This window comes from Schistocerca americana, chromosome 2 (genome assembly GCF_021461395.2).
Source record: "Schistocerca americana isolate TAMUIC-IGC-003095 chromosome 2, iqSchAmer2.1, whole genome shotgun sequence".
NCBI lineage: Eukaryota > Metazoa > Arthropoda > Insecta > Orthoptera > Acrididae > Schistocerca > Schistocerca americana.
In genome coordinates, this window is record NC_060120.1 from 937,219,530 (window position 1) to 937,237,024 (window position 17,495).

Genomic DNA, 17,495 nt, shown 5'->3' on the forward strand with positions numbered 1-17,495 from the left:
CAGAACTGTTCTCACTTATATCTGTCGAATGCCAAGTGCCAAGCTGTATGTCTGGAGGCAGTGTATTTCATGGTGCACAAATTACCCTGATTAAATTTACCCTGTATTTGACAATGAGAGAACTTTAGGGACTTCCAACAAGCTTTACACATAATTTCCAAGCTTTTCGAAGATTTTTGGCTGTCACGACCCTCCCCCAACATGATCGCTAAACCACGAAAGGAAAAGAGATGATCAGTTACTAGATTTTCGGTGTTCATACAGCAAATATTCAGCGCCAAGCCTGACATTTTAACTTATTAATCGTTTACTACTAACTCTATTCGCAACAAATTTTGCAGGCATTATCCACATTTACCATTGCATCTATCTGCAAAACATCATCATTGTACGACACAATTCAAGAGATACGACGTCATAAACATTCAGTTGTGTGAAAAGCTAGTTTTTCTTAAAACGGAGCACAAATTGCGGAATTAGAAATGAACTGGGCGTCAATAGTATACCTCAGAAAATACAGGAGTACAGAAAGAAATGGCGTGAACACATTCAAATGATGTCGGATGAACGAATACCTAAATTAATAAACAAGTATTCACCTCAAGGAAAGGCAGAAGAAATGTTGAACATCCTAGGAAGAGATGGAAATACCAGTTGCAGTCTACATGAAATTGGAAGAAGCTGATTCCTAAACCAAAACTGGATATGATGACGAGCAACTTTCAGTAGCAAATTAATTTCCTCCCACTCTACATCCGTGGTACGTCGTATGGTGAGAAGTACATACCCGAGCAGAATCATTACCCCGCAACAACCCCCCCCCCTCCATACCCCCTCCCCACGCCTTTAGCCGATATTGTCTTCCTGTTCCATTTGTGAAAGGCAGCCTGAAAGAGACACTGTGGTATCTTTCTGTATAATACACAATTGTAACTTTCGTGGCAGTTACACGAGAGTATACAGGGTAGTTCATTGATAGTGACCGGGCCAAATATCTCACGAAATAAGCATCAAACGAAAAAACTACAAAGAACGAAAGTCGTCTAGCTTGAAGGAGGAAACCAGATGGCGCTATGGTTGGCCCGCTAGATGGCGCTGCCATAGGTCAAACGGATATCAACTGCGTTTTTTTAAAAATAGGAACCCCCATTTTTACTACATATTTGTGTAGTACGTAAAGAAATATGAATGATTTAGTTAGACCGCTTTTTTCGCTTTGTGGTAGATGCCGCTATAATACTCACAAACATATGGCTCACAATTTTAGACGAACGTGGTATCACGTAACATTCCGCTAGTGCGGACAGTATTTGCTTCGTGATACATTACCCGTGTTCAAATGGACCGTTTACCAATTGCGGGAAAGGTCGATATCGTGTTGATGTATGGCCATTGTGATCAAAATGCCCAAGGGCGTGTGCTATGTATGTTGCTCGGTATCGTGGACGACATCATTCAAGTGTCCGGACCGTTCGCCGGATAGTTACGTTATTTAATGAAACAGGAAGTGTTCAGCCACATGTGGAACGCCAACCACGACCTGCAACAAATGATTATGCCCAAGTAGGTGCTTTAGCTGGTGTCGCGGCTAATCCACACATCAGTAGCAGGACAAATTGGATGAGAATCGGGAATCTCAAAAACGTCGGTGTTGAGAATGCTGCGTCAACATCGATTGTAGCCGTACCATATTTCTATGCACCAGGAATTTCATGGCGACGACTTTGAACGTCGTGTAGAGTTCTGTCACTGGGCACAAGAGAAATTACGGGACGATGACAGTTTTTTTGCACGCGTTCTATTTAGCGACGAAGCGTCATTCACCAACAGCGGTAACGTAAATCGGCATAATATACACTATTGGGCAACGGAAAATCCACGCTGGCTGCTACAAGTGGAACATCAGCGACCTTGGCGGGTTAGTGTACGGTGCGGCATTATGGGAGGAAGGATAATTGGCCCCCGTATTATCGACGGCAATCTAAATGGTAGTTCAAATGGTTCAAATGGCTCTGAGCACTATGGGACTTAACATCTGTGGTCAACAGTCCCCTAGACTTAGAACTACTTAAACCTAAGGACATCACACACATCCATGCCCGAGGCAGTATTCGAACCTGCGACCGTAGTGGTCGCGCGCTTCCGCACTGAAGCGCCTAGAACTGCTCGGCCACCGCGGCCGGCTCTAAATGGTGCAATGTATGCTGATTTCCTACGTAATGTTCTGTCGATGTTACTACAAGATGTTTCACTGCATGACAGAATGGCGATGTATTTCCAACATAATGGATGTCCGGCACATAGCTCGCGTGCGGTTGAAGCGGTATTGAATAGCATATTTCATGACAGGTGGATTGGTCGTCGAGCACCATACCATGGCCCTCACGTTCACCGGATCTGACGTCCCCGGATTTCTCTCTGTGGGGAAAGCTGAAGGATATTTGCCATCGTGATCCACCGACAACGCCTGACAACATGCGTCAGCGCAATGTCAATACATGTGCGAACGTTACGGAAGGCGAACTACTCGCTGTTGAGAGGAATGTCGTTACATGTATTGCCAAATGCATTGAGGTTGACGGACATCATTTTGAGCTTTTATTGCATTAATGTGATATTTACAGGTAATCACGCTGTAATATCATGCGTTCTCAGAAATGATAAGTTCACAAAGGTACATGTATCACACTGGAGCAACCGAAATAAAATGTTCAAACGTGCCTACGTTCTGTATTTTAATTTAAAAAACCTACCTGTTACCAGCTGTTCGTCTAAAATTGTGGGCCATATGTTTGCGACTATTACAGGGCCATCTATCACAAAGCGAAAAAAGTGGTCCAGCTAAAACATTCATTTTTCTTTACGTACTACACGAATATGTAATAAAAATGGGGGTTCCTATTTTAAAAGAAACGCAGTTGACATCCGTTTGACCTATGGCAGCGCCATCTAGCGGGCCAACCGTATAGCGCCATCTGGTTTCCCCCTTCAAGCTAGACAAGTTTCGTTCTTTGCAGTTTTTTCGTTTGATGCTTATTTCGTGAGATATTTAGCCCGGCCACGATCAGTGGACCACCCTGTATATCTGCAAAAAGTAATACGTCTGACTCATGTCGGAAAGTAGGGTCTTGAAATTTTGTAAGACTTCGGCGATGCACGCTGTCTTTCTTGTATCTCCTCGATGGAGTTTTCTAGGCATCTCTGTGACGCTCTCGTGCTAACTAATTGATAAACTAACTTCCACTCCCCCACAATACTTTTCTCCCTCACCCATTCTCTCACCCCCCCCCCCCCCCCCTACCCCCAGCCGCCCTAAAAACACATATAACGGTAATAACCCGAGTAGCTATAGAAATAAGAATTGTCCTCTGGCCATTAAAACGGCGACATCGAGAAGGATAGAAAATAACGGAATTTTGCTCGTTGTGCTTATACAGCTTAGTCATACCGTTTATATGGTACTTTATGTCATTTTTCACACTTTCATCAGATTTGTTGCATCCGCCTGTTTCTCTGTATTTTGTGCTAAGATATTAGTTTCTTTGTGAAACTTGAATTTCTCCCGACTTATATGTTCCAACAGCTGCCGGGAAAACAGCTTGCTGATTTCTTCGACAACCGCTGATTTTCGGCAGGTGAACACCATTATTTTCAAGGAACAAATTCAAGTAGAAAGTATTGTGAAAGAAAATTTATATCGTCAATAGAGTAGGGCTACGCCCACCATTAACCGTAGTATGGCGTTTCCAGACAGACAACACACACACCGTAAACAACTAACCCTAAAACACAACCAAACATGGCCAGTGTCGGAAGCGAGTGAATATTAATTGCCAGCGCGTGAGCGAGTAGCATTAACCTATTATTTGACCAGGGAGAGAGTAGCATTTGAAGCAGAATTTAACCAAAAACCTCCATCTTTATTTATAAGGTCGCTTGCTAATTTAATCTCAACTGCCTCCTCAGTGACAAAACCTCAATAGTTGGAAATGCACGCCAGAATCTTCGTGTTGTTGTATTCCATATGATGACCGATGCTAACGCAATATTCTGTCCGCCCCCGGTAGCTGAGCTGCATGCACAACGACCATATGGTAAATAAAATTAGTAGGAAGGTAAGCATTGCCCGTAGATTAAAATAATAATTATAAAAAAAGTGGTCAGCGTGACAGAATGTCAATCCTCAGGCCCCGGGTTCGATTCCCGGCTGGGTCGGAGATTTTCTCCGCTCAGGGACTGGCTGTTGTATTGTCCTAATCATCATCATCATCATCCCCATCGACGCGCAAGTCGCCGAAGTGGCGTCAAATCGAAAGACTTGCACTCGGTGAACGGTCTACCCGACGGGAGGTCCTCGTCACACGACATTACATTTAACGCAATATTCTGAAGTAGCATATTTCCTCGTCTGTTTTAATCGTATGTGACGCTTATGCGCAGTACATCGGTCCTCAAAGTTCCTGACGTCTGACCAACGTATGACATACCACAACTGTATGGTATACGGTAGACACCTGCAAACCAAGATCATTCTTTACAGGCTCTAGAAGGACCCCACAACTTACACTGCGTTTGCGCTTTATACGACCTTTCCTACTGGAAATACCACCTGCATCGGGCAAAAAGGCCGTCGACTTTATTGCCACCTCGTTATTTTGGGTGGGTACCGACTGCGCGCGAAAAGGTTTACTGATTGCCCAACTCCGAGAGAGTAGGTTCAGCCTAACCTCCTCAGCAAACAGGTAGACAGAGCACAGTCAGATATGTTATAAACAGGCCAACTGCACGCTGATGTTGTATTTACTGCTTGTTAATGTTTGCACTAAACTGTTGGTAGCACGATTATCATTAGTCACCTCCTTCAAGTGTGCCAGTTCTTACTCCTCCCACGTAACTAGTAAATTAGAATGGATGGTAACGTTCCCATGGAACGTATGACAAGTGAAAGAAGCCATAAGTTGATCGCCGTTGGAAGAAATAGACTTCGTAATGATGGAGAAACACAACGTGGAGTAGCATGGACTGCACAGTAAAAATATGTAAATCATGTATTCACGTACTTAAGTTTTTTTATTTATCGAAAATTGTAATTTTATAATACCTAAAATACCTAATTTCATGTTAGAACCTGACTGTACTTCATTTTTAAAAATCCTAAAAATACCTAATTTCATATAAGAACCTGACTGTATCTTCCAACCACATTCTGTTTACGAATGAAGTCAGTCATAACTACACCTCAGATTTTAGGTAAAAACCTATTTTGTTCCTCATTAAATAAAGACAATTAAAGTTTTTTCCAATCCGAATTTCTCCAATGTATGATCGAAAACGCTAATTTTATGCCACCTAAAAATACCTAATTTCAGGTTAGTACCTGATTGTACCTAAATTTTAAAAATTCAATTAAATAAATTTTTTTATCACTTACATTCTCTCGTGGTCTTCCCAGCTAACAATTACGCAAATATTTTATCGAAAATTGTAATTTTATAATACCTAAAATACCTAATTTCATGTTAGAACCTGATAGTACTTCATTTTTAAAAATCCTAAAAATAGCTAATTTAATATTAGAATCTGACTGTATCTAATTTTTAAAAATCCAGTCAAATAAAATTTGTTTGACTAAAACTACCCTTTAGGTCTCCCCGGCTACTTAGAAAACAGTAACTAAATGATAACTGGTTTGTTTGCATGCGGGAACGCACTACCAGCTTGCAAAGTGGCTTGTTGATAACTCTGTGCAAACTCCGCTGCTCTCGGTCGTTAAGTGAAGGCTGGCGTGATGAGAGGTAATGCCTGAAATCGGGTAATCGGGTTAATGATATAGATAGGTCTCACCGACGTAACAATAAAAGTGAAAAACATCTGCAGTGTATACAGGATCTGATTTTAAAATACATAAATGGAGCTACGACTCGTTTGATTTTTTTTCAAAAGCGTTTGTTAGTATTATCATAAGGAATGGAAATAGCTTCCGTGCCTTTTTGAATACCTTGACGAGTGCCCCATTATGTGCATAAGTATTTTATGAAGCATTTGTAACCATACCAATGACTGGTCGAGTTCAGCAGCCATAGAGATTACTAAGCTCTGAAAATAGGTAGGAAAAAGCTGTAGTGCCTATTTATGTTTTCCTCCGCACGCAGTTCACTTGACTCAAAAACTGACCACCACACGCTGTTGACGTATTTCGAAATGTGACCGCGCACGCGATTGACCACTTCAAGAGCAGGTAAAACTTTTGGTCTGCGCGCAGCTGGGATTACTCAGTTATTTTTATCACTCACCCAATTCACAGTTGGTCAACAGCGCAACGTGCTTCTGAGCTGTCTTTCACTATAACCATTCTCTCGGAGGTGACTTCGAGGTGGGCTAGCTCAGCTGACAAACTATTTGAATTTCTGTTCATTCTCATGTGTTCCCCAGGAAACTTACACGAACAAGAAGCACAAAGTAGCTGCTAGAAACAACATTGTGCGCATACTAACAGATAGTGGTAGGTGTCATGTATAATTTTTGGTATCTCAATCTTTTGTGAGCGAGCTGCGATGTTGTAAGGCTGTATCGCAGAAGTTAGGTGATTATCTCTGATGTGCGCGAAGGCGCAGTAGAGCAGATAATGTTAAGCAGTGTCAGAGTGAGGAAGCAATGGCAATGTAATGTTTCAAATGTAAAGTCTCAATTTATCAGCGTATTTAATGCAAGTGATTACATCAGGATTGTAACGGAAACTGATTTGTGAGGGAGGAAGTCTAATGGAACGCCTAATGTAAATATTACTGTATAATGATTTCACTATGATTTTTTCACTATTGTTGCACCGTCGGACTAACTTGGTTATTGTACTTAGAGTTGCTAGATTTGAAAGATAGGAAAGTGTATTGTTTGGATGTTAAGACGTTTTAAATTTAAAATCAGCCATGAGCACTTTTTCACAGTATACAGAAAAACTTAGTGTTGTCATTTATGCGCATATTTCATTTTTTACTAACCTTTGTCTTACAACTTTTAATTGATCATGGAACCAAGAGTGTTCGGAAAATACTTTGATTTGCAACTAACAGAGAACTCATTCCACCTCTCAAGTGTCTCTGTGTAGATACAGCAATTTCCAGCTTTAGCATAGCGGCGCGCAAGACTGAGCAGTATTGCAACGTGTTATCCAGATTTGAGTAGAGTAGAGGTACGGACTAAATATTTTAGTATTTGTCTTTATTCAATCAGGGCCAACTTATGTCATTCAGAGACAGATTTTGTGATCAGTTTTGCAAAACTAATTATTGTAGTTTTTATGTCAAAGTTCATTATTCAGGCAGTTTACACTGTTCCAAATTCTTTCATTCAGATTGATAACTTTTACAATATGAATACTTCTCTTTTCATTACAACAATTAATTATTTTTACAATACAGCTTTGCCTTCACAATACGACAGTTCATTTATTATTGCAGCTCAGAGCTTACAATCAGAAACAGTACTTTCACACATATTTTTATTATTTAAAGAGAACCTCCAATAATACTTCTGGCAGCACGACCCAAGACAGTAGCACAGTAACCTTTTGCTACTCAGTTGCGAAATAGGTTCTGAGGTCCTGCGTTATAACTCCAGCCACCCAAAACAAGTGGCAATACCACTCAGTGAATAGTGCTGCATCATTGAAGGCTGTTTAAGACCAACACCGACTGAAGAGCTGTACTGCCTAGCTGATATCGCTCCCCCTAGCATCAGACGCGAATTGACAGTCAAGAAGGAAGAAACGAAATCGTTCATATCCACGGCCCACCCCCTTTTGTGGATACCAACCGTCCAGACAGCGATTTATATCGAGGACGAGTTCCATGCACACAACAAAAATATCGCGAACACATCACAACAAACCAGAGAAGAGAGAGTGGTCTGCACCAAGGATAGAACTTCCCCAGGGCAGCAGAGGAGTGGAACGCATAGGGATCGTTGAACAGACTACGTTCCGGAGTTGCAAGAACTAAAATGAAAACGATAGTAACAGCTGGGGATTACCAGACGAACCTATTCTGTGCTTTCGACTGATGGTCACATTAATGTGACTGGAGACTGTAGTTATGTTATGCGCCGCCATGTTACAGCCTACAGTCCGGAGACTTCCAGGGGCTGAGGGTTAGAACTTGTGTCAGCGAAGCGAGAAAGTCGACCGAGTAACATGAATGAATGTACGAGGGTTGGAACTTAAATAGTGGCAACTATTTATTCACAACAGATACAAAAGAGTTACATACTTGCAACTGTTACTGTCCTTAGAAGTAGTCACCAGCTTTGTGTAGAACCCGTTGAAAGCGATGTGGAAGGCGTAGTATACCGTTAGCAGAGCCTATTCTGATGATGGAGCGAATAGAGTGGTATACTGCTTGTCGAATCTCTGGAACAGTTCTGAAGCGAATGCCACGAAGTGGTTCCTTCATCTTCGGAATCAAACCAAAGTTACAAGGATTTAAGTGCGGGGAGTATGGTGGATCGTGCAGTACTTCCCAGTCCCATCGACCGAACAGAATAGCCACAGCTTGCGCTGTATGCTCCCGCGCATTAGTCGTGCAAAATGATGGGTGGCTTGCGTAGTAAGTGTCTCCGCTTCTTTCGCAAAGCTGGTCGCAGGTGATGCTCCAAAAACGAACACCGTGCATTGACGGTCTGCCGTGGAGGAACGTAATGCGTTAAGATAACACCATCACAGTCGTACACGAGAATCACCATAAGTTTAGACCGCTCCATTCACACCATCAACAGAACAGGCTTTGGTAACGGTATACTACGCCTTCCACATCACTGACAACGGGTTCTACACGACACTGGTGACTTCTTTGAAGGGCAGTAGCAGGTGCACACATGTAACACTTTCGGATTGGTTGCGAATAAATAGTTGCCACTATTTAAGTTCCAACCCTCGTACATTGAAGCACCAAAGAAACCGTATGCATATTGAAATACAGAGATTTGTGAACAGGCAGAATACGGCGCTGCGGTCGGCAAAGCCTATATAAGACAAAAAGTGTCTGGTGCAGTTGTTAGATCGGTTACTGCTGCTATAATAGCAGGTTATTAAGATTTAAGTAACTTCGAACGTGGTGTTATAGTCGGTGCACGAGCGATAGGACACGGCATCTCCGAGGTAGCGAAGATGTGAGGATTTTCCCGTATGACCATTTCACGAGTGTACCGAGAACATCAGGAATCCGGTGAAAGATCCTACAAGAACGGGAACAACGACGACTGGAGAGAATCGTTCAACGTGACAGAAGTGCAACCCTTTCGCAAATTGCTGCAGATTTCAGTGCTGGGCCAACAAGTATCAGCGAGCGAACCATTCAATGAAACATCACCGATATGGGCTTTCGGAACAGAAAGTCTACTCGTGTACCCCTGATGACTGCACGACACAAAGCTTTACTCCTCACCTGGGCCCGTCAACACCGACACTGGACTGTTGGTGACTGGAAATATTTTGCCTGTTCGGACGAATCTCGTTTCGTTCCAAGTTGTATCGAGTGAATGGACGTGAACGGGTATGGAGACAACCGCATGAATCCATGGAACATGCATGACAGCAGAGGACTGTTGTGGCTGGTGGAGGCACTGTAATGGTGTGGAGCGTGTGAAGTTGGAGTGATATGGGACCCTGATACGTCTAGATACGACTCTGACAAGGTGACACGTACGTAAGCATCCTGTATGATCACCCGTATACACTCATGGCAGTTGTGCATTCTGAAGCCGCGCGGGATTAGCCGAGCGGTCTTAGGCGCTGCAGTCATGGACTGTGCGGCTGGTCCCGGAGGAGGTTCGAGTCCTCCCCCGGGCATGGGTGTGTGTGTTTGTCCTTAGGATAATTTAGGTTAAGTAGTGTGTAAGCTTAGGGACTGAAGACCTTAGCAGTTAAGTCCCGTAAGATTTCACATACATTTGAACTTTTTTTTGCATTCTGACGGACTTGGTCAATTCCAGCAGGAGTATGCGACATCCCACACGTCCAGAATTGCTACAGAGTGGCTCCAGAGTGACTTCTAAGTTTAAACACTTCCTCTGGCTGCCAAACTCCCCAGACGTCAACATTATTGAGCATATTTGGGATGCCTTGCAACGTGCTGTTCAGAAGACATCTCCATCCCCTCGTACTCTTACTGATTTATGGGCAGTCCTGCAGGATTCATGGTGTCAGTTCCCTCCAGCACTACTTGAGACGTTATTCGAGTCCGTGTCTCCTCGTGATGCTGCACTTCTGCGTGCTCGCAGGGACCCTAGACGACATGAGGCAGGTGTACCAGTTTCTTTGACCTTTCAGTGTAATACGCCAATAGATATTGAGAACAGAATAAAAACTGGGAGTCATAGTTTTTCTGCACTCCCCCGTAGTCTGAAGACTCGAAAAAATTGGTTTAGACTTTGTTTTATACAGTTTGTTTAAGCTCTATGCTTCATAGTACATGCTTTCAGAGTTTCTCCAGGAGAAACTTACAACTGAGTCATTTCGATATTCATACAGGTTCTCCGTGCTTCCCCACGGTACTTCCGAGTGTGTGAAGCGTCATGATTAGTCTAGTTCCGGCTGCTACGAGCATGATTCTTAGCTATGCTATGAGCACAGCACATCACCGATGAGACACATCAGCGGTGCGTCTGTTTCAGGTGATTGGTGACGCATTTCGCGGAAGATAAGTGCTGACCAGACGCGAGACGCTCACTCGGGAAGATACGGCGATGAGGTCGTCTGCTCACGCGAAGGCCGCAGCTTTCCGGGAACGCATCATCTGTGTGATGGCGACCTACACCACGTGGCTCTCGCGATGAGCACGACGTGTCTGGCAACCGGCCAGCCCAGTAGCCGTCCGGCCTCGCGCGAAGTCCAGCAGTAGGTTGTGTCGCGCAACAGCCATCGCAAACACCGATACTGCAGGCCAGTAACTCTACATGCACGCCCAATACGTTTCCGCGAGAAAGTCAAATACCTCGGTGTCTGGCTGGACCGTAAATTACTTTGGGGGGACCACATACAACACATGACCAACCGAGCTAGCGCGAGGCTCAAACAGCGCTACTCTATGCTCAACGGGCGTAGCACACTGAACAGAAGCGTGTCGAGGTCCATGTACGAGGGCAGTTCAATAAGTAATGCAACACATTTTTTTTCTCGGCCAATTTTGGTTTAAAAAACCGGAAATTTCTTGTGGAATATTTTCAAACATTCCCGCTTCGTCTCGTATAGTTTCATTGACTTCCGACAGGTGGCAGCGCTGTACGGAGCTGTTAAAATGGCGTCTGTAACGGATGTGCGTTGCAAACAACGGGCAGTGATCGAGTTTCTTTTGGCGGAAAACCAGGGCATCTCAGATATTCATAGGCGCTCGCAGAATGTCTACGGTGATCTGGCAGTGGACAAAAGCACGGTGAGTCGTTGGGCAAAGCGTGTGTCATCATCGCCGCAAGGTCAAGCAAGACTGTCTGATCTCCCGCGTGCGGGCGGCCGTGCACAGCTGTGACTCCTGCAATGGCGGAGCGTGCGAACACACTCGTTCGAGATGATCGACGGATCACCATCAAACAACTCAGTGCTCAACTTGACATCTCTGTTGGTAGTTCTGTCACAATTGTTCACCAGTTGGGTTATTCAAAGGTTTGTTCCCGCTGGGTCCCTCGTTGTCTAACCGAACACCATAAAGAGCAAAGGAGAACCATCTGTGCGGAATTGCTTGCTCGTCATGTGGCTGAGGGTGACAATTTCTTGTCAAAGAATGTTACAGGCGATGAAACATGGGTTCATCACTTCGAACCTGAAACAAAACGGCAATCAATGGAGTGGCGCCACACCCACTCCCCTACCAAGAAAAAGTTTAAAGCCATACCCTCAGCCGGTAAAGTCATGGTTACAGTCTTCTGGGACGCTGAAGGAGTTATTCTGTTCGATGTCCTTCCCCATGGTCAAACGATCAACTCTGAAGTGTATTGTGCTACTCTTCAGAAATTGAAGAAACGACTTCAGCGTGTTCGTGGGCACAAAAATCAGAACGAACTTCTCCTTCTTCATGACAATGCAAGACCTCACACAAGTCTTCGCACCCGAGAGGAGCTCACAAAACTTCAGTGGACTGTTCTTCCTCATGCACCCTACAGCCCCGATCTCGCACCGTCGGATTTCCATATGTTTGGCCCAATGAAGGACGCAACCCGTGGGAGGCACTACGCGGATGATGAAGAAGTTATTGATGCAGTACGACGTTGGCTCCGACATCGACCAGTGGAATGGTACCGTGCAGGCATACAGGCCCTCATTTCAAGGTGGCGTAAGGCCGTAGCATTGAATGGAGATTACGTTGAAAAATAGTGTTGTGTAGCTAAAAGATTGGGGAATAACCTGGTGTATTTCAATGCTGAATAAAACAACCCCTGTTTCAGAAAAAAAATGTGTTGCATTATTTATTGAACTGCCCTCGTACATGACACTTACCCGACCCCTGATGACATACGCAGCTCCTGTCTGGGGATACGCTGCGCCTACACGCCTGCGCCGTCTGCAGCTCATACGAAACAAAGTACTCAAAATCATAAGCAATGCTCCACGATACACGCGCATCGCGGACCTTCACCGGGAATACTGACTTGAGACTCTCACGGAGGTAATCCACAAACTCACCACAAGACTATACCGAAACTCCAGACATTCGCAGCACCCGTTTATTCTGAATCTGGGGAACTACGACCACAACCATAGATGGAAACATAAAAGACCAAAAGACATATTTGTAAGGACCTAACATCTATGGCCAAACATACGCAAACATAACGGTACAGGCGAGCCCCTGTTAATCAGACGCCATTACAGGATATCCAGCTGGAATACACTGCCGAATAACTGGCACCACGCAGGGAAGCCGTACCGTAGACTGCATGCAGACAAGCTCCACACATCCCCCACACAGTGAGATGATCTATGACCGATCTCCCACTACTGTATAACGATTTTGATTGTTCCAGGAATGTAGCTGCTGCAGCAACTGGGATACATCGCCATCGCTTGCCACGGTAATGATGCATGATACCCATACTAACGAATCCAACCTTGCATGAACTATCGCAACTAGTAAGCCACTACTACTCTTACTACCCATCCCACTGTCGCAGAGGTTTTTTTCCCACGGCACGAGCCATGGCACTTTTTTCCCTCTGCTCTTCAAATCGCTACCCTCACTCGCGTTTCGTCCACTATCACCTGATGGACCGTATTAATGCGTAGTCTTACCCAGACGCACGGATAACATCACAGCCCAGCATCCTGTGATCCACTTACTAGATAACTAACGTGTTTACGGAGGTGACAGTGATCTTTTGATTTGGTCACCACGTTGGTGCGGGCGTGGAGGGGCCCCACTCTATCTATTAGCAAACCCCTCTTCGCGTTGTGCCGTCGTAATCACCATGTTTAATCCTATAATACTAAACCCTCGTAAAATTTAGGACTGCACTAGCGTATAAAACAGGACATTTTGTACTTAATTTGGCATGTAACATACCGCTGGAGATTTCGTAATTGTAATTAACTGATACGTAACCTACACATTATGACGTCCTCTGAATAAATTTGGAGTAGTACAGTTTACGATGTTTTAGTGGCAACGTTACATTCATCTCCCCAACCCCTCCACCCCATTCAGTGTTCTAAGGTTAAAAGTTATGCAGCTGACGAAACATAAAAACAAATTTCGGAAACCATTTTTCGTTGCCGAGTCAGACCTGTTCCTATTTCGCTAGCCCGATCACATACTGATATTCCACGCGTCAGTTGTTTAACGCGAATGGTATCTGTAAACCAAATTTTCGAGTTTCGTCAGCACGATGAAGTGATGTTACCAGCACTTTCGTAATATTTTTTTGATGAAGAGACAGCACGATCTTTTTTTCTTTATTGGTGAGTTCATTCCCACCGTGGCTCCTCCGCCCCGCCACCCAGCAAATGGTTCAAATGGCTCTGAGCACAATGGCACTTACTTCTGAGGTCATCAGTCCCCTAGAACTTAGAACTACTTCAACCTAACTAACCTAAGGACATCACACACATTCATGCCCGATGCAGGATTCGAACCTGCGACCGTAGCGGTCGCGCGGTTCCAGACTGCAGCGCCTAGAGCCGCTCGGCCACTTCTGCCGGCCACCCAGCAAACAAGAAGGCTGGAGGTGGGGGTGGGGAGGGGGTAAGGCGAAGCTGTCAGGAATCATTTTACTGCTCTTCAGCCGAATTACATTAAAATACATAGATACAGATTTTTGCCGTTAAAATATTAAAATAGTATGATTAAGATATAATATATACATTGAGGAGCCAAAGAAACTTGTACACATGCCTAGTATCGTGTAGGGCCCCCGCGGAGGCGCACAAGTACTGCAACACGACGTGGCATAGACTCGACTAATGTATGAAGTAGTGCTGGAGGAAACTGACACCATGAGTCCTACAAGGCTGTCCATAAACCCGTAAGAGTACGTGAAGATCTTTTCTGAACAGCATATTGCAAGGCATCCCAGATATGCTCAGTGTTCATGTCTGGGTATTTGGTGACCAGCGAAAGTGTTTAAACTCAGAAGAGCATTCCTGGAGCCACTCTGTAGCAATTATGGACGTGTGGGATGTCGTATTGTCCTATTGGAATTGCCCAAGTCCGTCAGAATGCACAATGGACATGAATGGATGGGGGTGATCAGAGAGGGTGCTTACGTACGTGTCACGTGTCAGTCGTATCTAGACGTATCAGGGATCCCATATCACTCCAACTGCACACGCCCTACACCATTACAGAGCCTCCACCAGCTTGAACAGTGCCTTGCTGACAAGCAGCGTCTATGGATTCACGAGGGTGTCTCCATACCCGTACACTTTCTTCCGCTCGATACAATTTGAAACGAGACTCGTCCGACCAGGCAACATGTTTCCAGCCATCAACAGTCCAATGTCGGTGTTGACGCGCCCAGGAGAGGCCTAAAGCTTTGCGTCGTGCAGTCATCAAGGGTACACGAGTGGATCTTCGGCTCCTAAATCCCAATTTATGATGTTTTGTTGAATGGTTCGCACGATGACACTTGTTGATGGCCCAGAATTGAAAACTGCAGCAATTTGTGGAAGGGTTGCCGTTCTGCCCCGGTGAACGATTCTCTTCAGTCGTCGTTGGTCCCGTTCTTGCAAGATCTTTTTCCAGCCGCAGCGATGTCGGAGATTTGATGTTTTACCGGATTCCTGATATTCACGGTTCACTTATGAAATGGTCGTACGGGAAAATCCACACTTCATCGCTACCTCGAAGATGCTGTGTCCCATTGCTCGTGCGCCGACTATATCATTACGTTCGAAGTCACTTAATTCTTGATAACCTGCCATTTTAGCAGCAGTAACCGATCTAACAACTGCGCCAGACACTTGTCTTAAATTGGCGTTGCCGACCGCAGCGCCGTATTCTGCCTGTTACTTATCTCTGTATTTGAATATGCATGCCTGTACAAGTTTCTTTTTCACTTCAGTGTATATTTCTTGCGTAGGCGGTATTGAACAGCTAACAGGAAGGTTAACAACTGCATTTTAAAATACATAGCTGCATCCTTATCTTTTATGTCAAAGACTGTCGATTTCGGTCCAACATCAGACCATCCTCGTGTCTCAGATCAACTCAGCTACGCATTCTCATAGTCATAATACCAATTGTATCTTACAGACTGTTCCAATATTATCATCAATTGGTTATGCGTAACCTGTATGTACTGTCAACGTCAGAGACGGTTGTATGCGCCCCATATCATGTTTTCAACAGCAAAACATGACAACAGAGCACACACAATCGCCTCTGATGAGACAGGACATAAAGGATTTACGGTACTAGTTTAGATCGAATTGATCGTCACTTGCCAACATAAAGTTTCCACCCAAAGTCGTAGTAAAGAAAGAAAACTCTTTTTTATTATGTATTTCATACTCAGATTGCTCAAATGGCATCACCGAGCGAGGTGGCGTAGTGGTTAGCACACTGGACTCGCATTCGGGAGGGCGACGGTTCAATCCCGCGTCCGGCTATCCTGATTTAGGTTTTCCGTGATTTCCCTAGACCACTCCAGGCAAATGCCGGGATGGTTCCTTTGAAAAGGCACGGCCGACTTCCTTTCTCATCCTTCCCTAATCCGAGCTTGTGCTCCGTCTCTAATGACCTCGTTGTCGACGGGACGTTAAACACCAATATCCTCCTCCTCCTCATCATCAAATGGCGTCTTTCCTGGTTTCGACTTCTTACCAAGTCATCGTCAGATCATCTGTTTAAAAAGATAAAATACTAGGAAACCAAATTACAAATCAAAGCAAGTACTATAGGGTTACCTCGAGCTCCTGTGACAATATTTCGGGGCCGGCCGAAGTGGCCGAGCGGTTCTATGCGCTACAGTCTGGGGCCGCGCGACCGCTACGGTCGCAGGTTCGAATCCTGCCTCGGGCATGGATGTGTTTGATGTACTTAGGTTAGTTAGGTTTAAGTAGTTCTAAGTTCTAGGGGACTGATGACCTCGGCAGTTAAGTCCCATAGTGCTCAGAGCCATTTGAACCATTTGAACAATATTTCGGAGGTAGTTCAGGGATTTATTCTGAGTTTCTCGGTATAAGGGTCTCTTTCTAAATAACCTAGTTATGTTTGTTCTTTTACCTAAGTTTCTGTAAAATGAACCTTCCCAACTGTGTAAAATATTGTAATAAACATGCGATCACAATCACGTATAACAGAAAAAATGGAGCAATGTTACAACCCTGAGACGCAAAAGTACTGTGATGTGGCTGTCCATCGCTGTGGGAGCATCTCACAAGGAATCCCTTGAGTGCGAGGTCGCAATTTCATTCTTTAGTAAGGCTCATTTGAAAGTGTTGTGTTAACCATTATGACTGAAAAAATATTATGTGCTAATGACTCACCACGTGCATCAGGAGGGGGACAGAAAGTGAGTATCCGGGAGGTGTAAAGATCAACCTTCTATGGGATGTATATATTACTCTACATATAGTGGACATCGTCGACATGCAAGAAATGTTCAAAACAAACTATCACTTGCACCAAGAACACCGAATGCAAAATAGCGCGCCACAGCGATCACAAAGATTTGCACCATCATGATCAAAGGCGAAGTTTTTGGAAGTTGGCGCTTTGTTTGAAATTTTGTTATCTTAAGTCTTCCAATTCTGTAGCGTGGTTTGAAGCTATGCAACCATCCACTGCTTTCTTTGAAATCACTGCAATCTATGTCAGGCGCCATCTGGTGTGCGTAACGTCGCCCCCGAAGGGGGGCGGGCTGGCAGCTGCTTATTACGCTGCTCTGCAGACTACAGACTTTTTAAAACGTAAGAAGAAGATAAGAAACAATAAAAGCAGGCGGCGACTTAAATTGTAAATCGGCGGAAAATAGTGGAAAGTTAAAACATAAAGCAAAGGGTTGGCAAAGCTAAT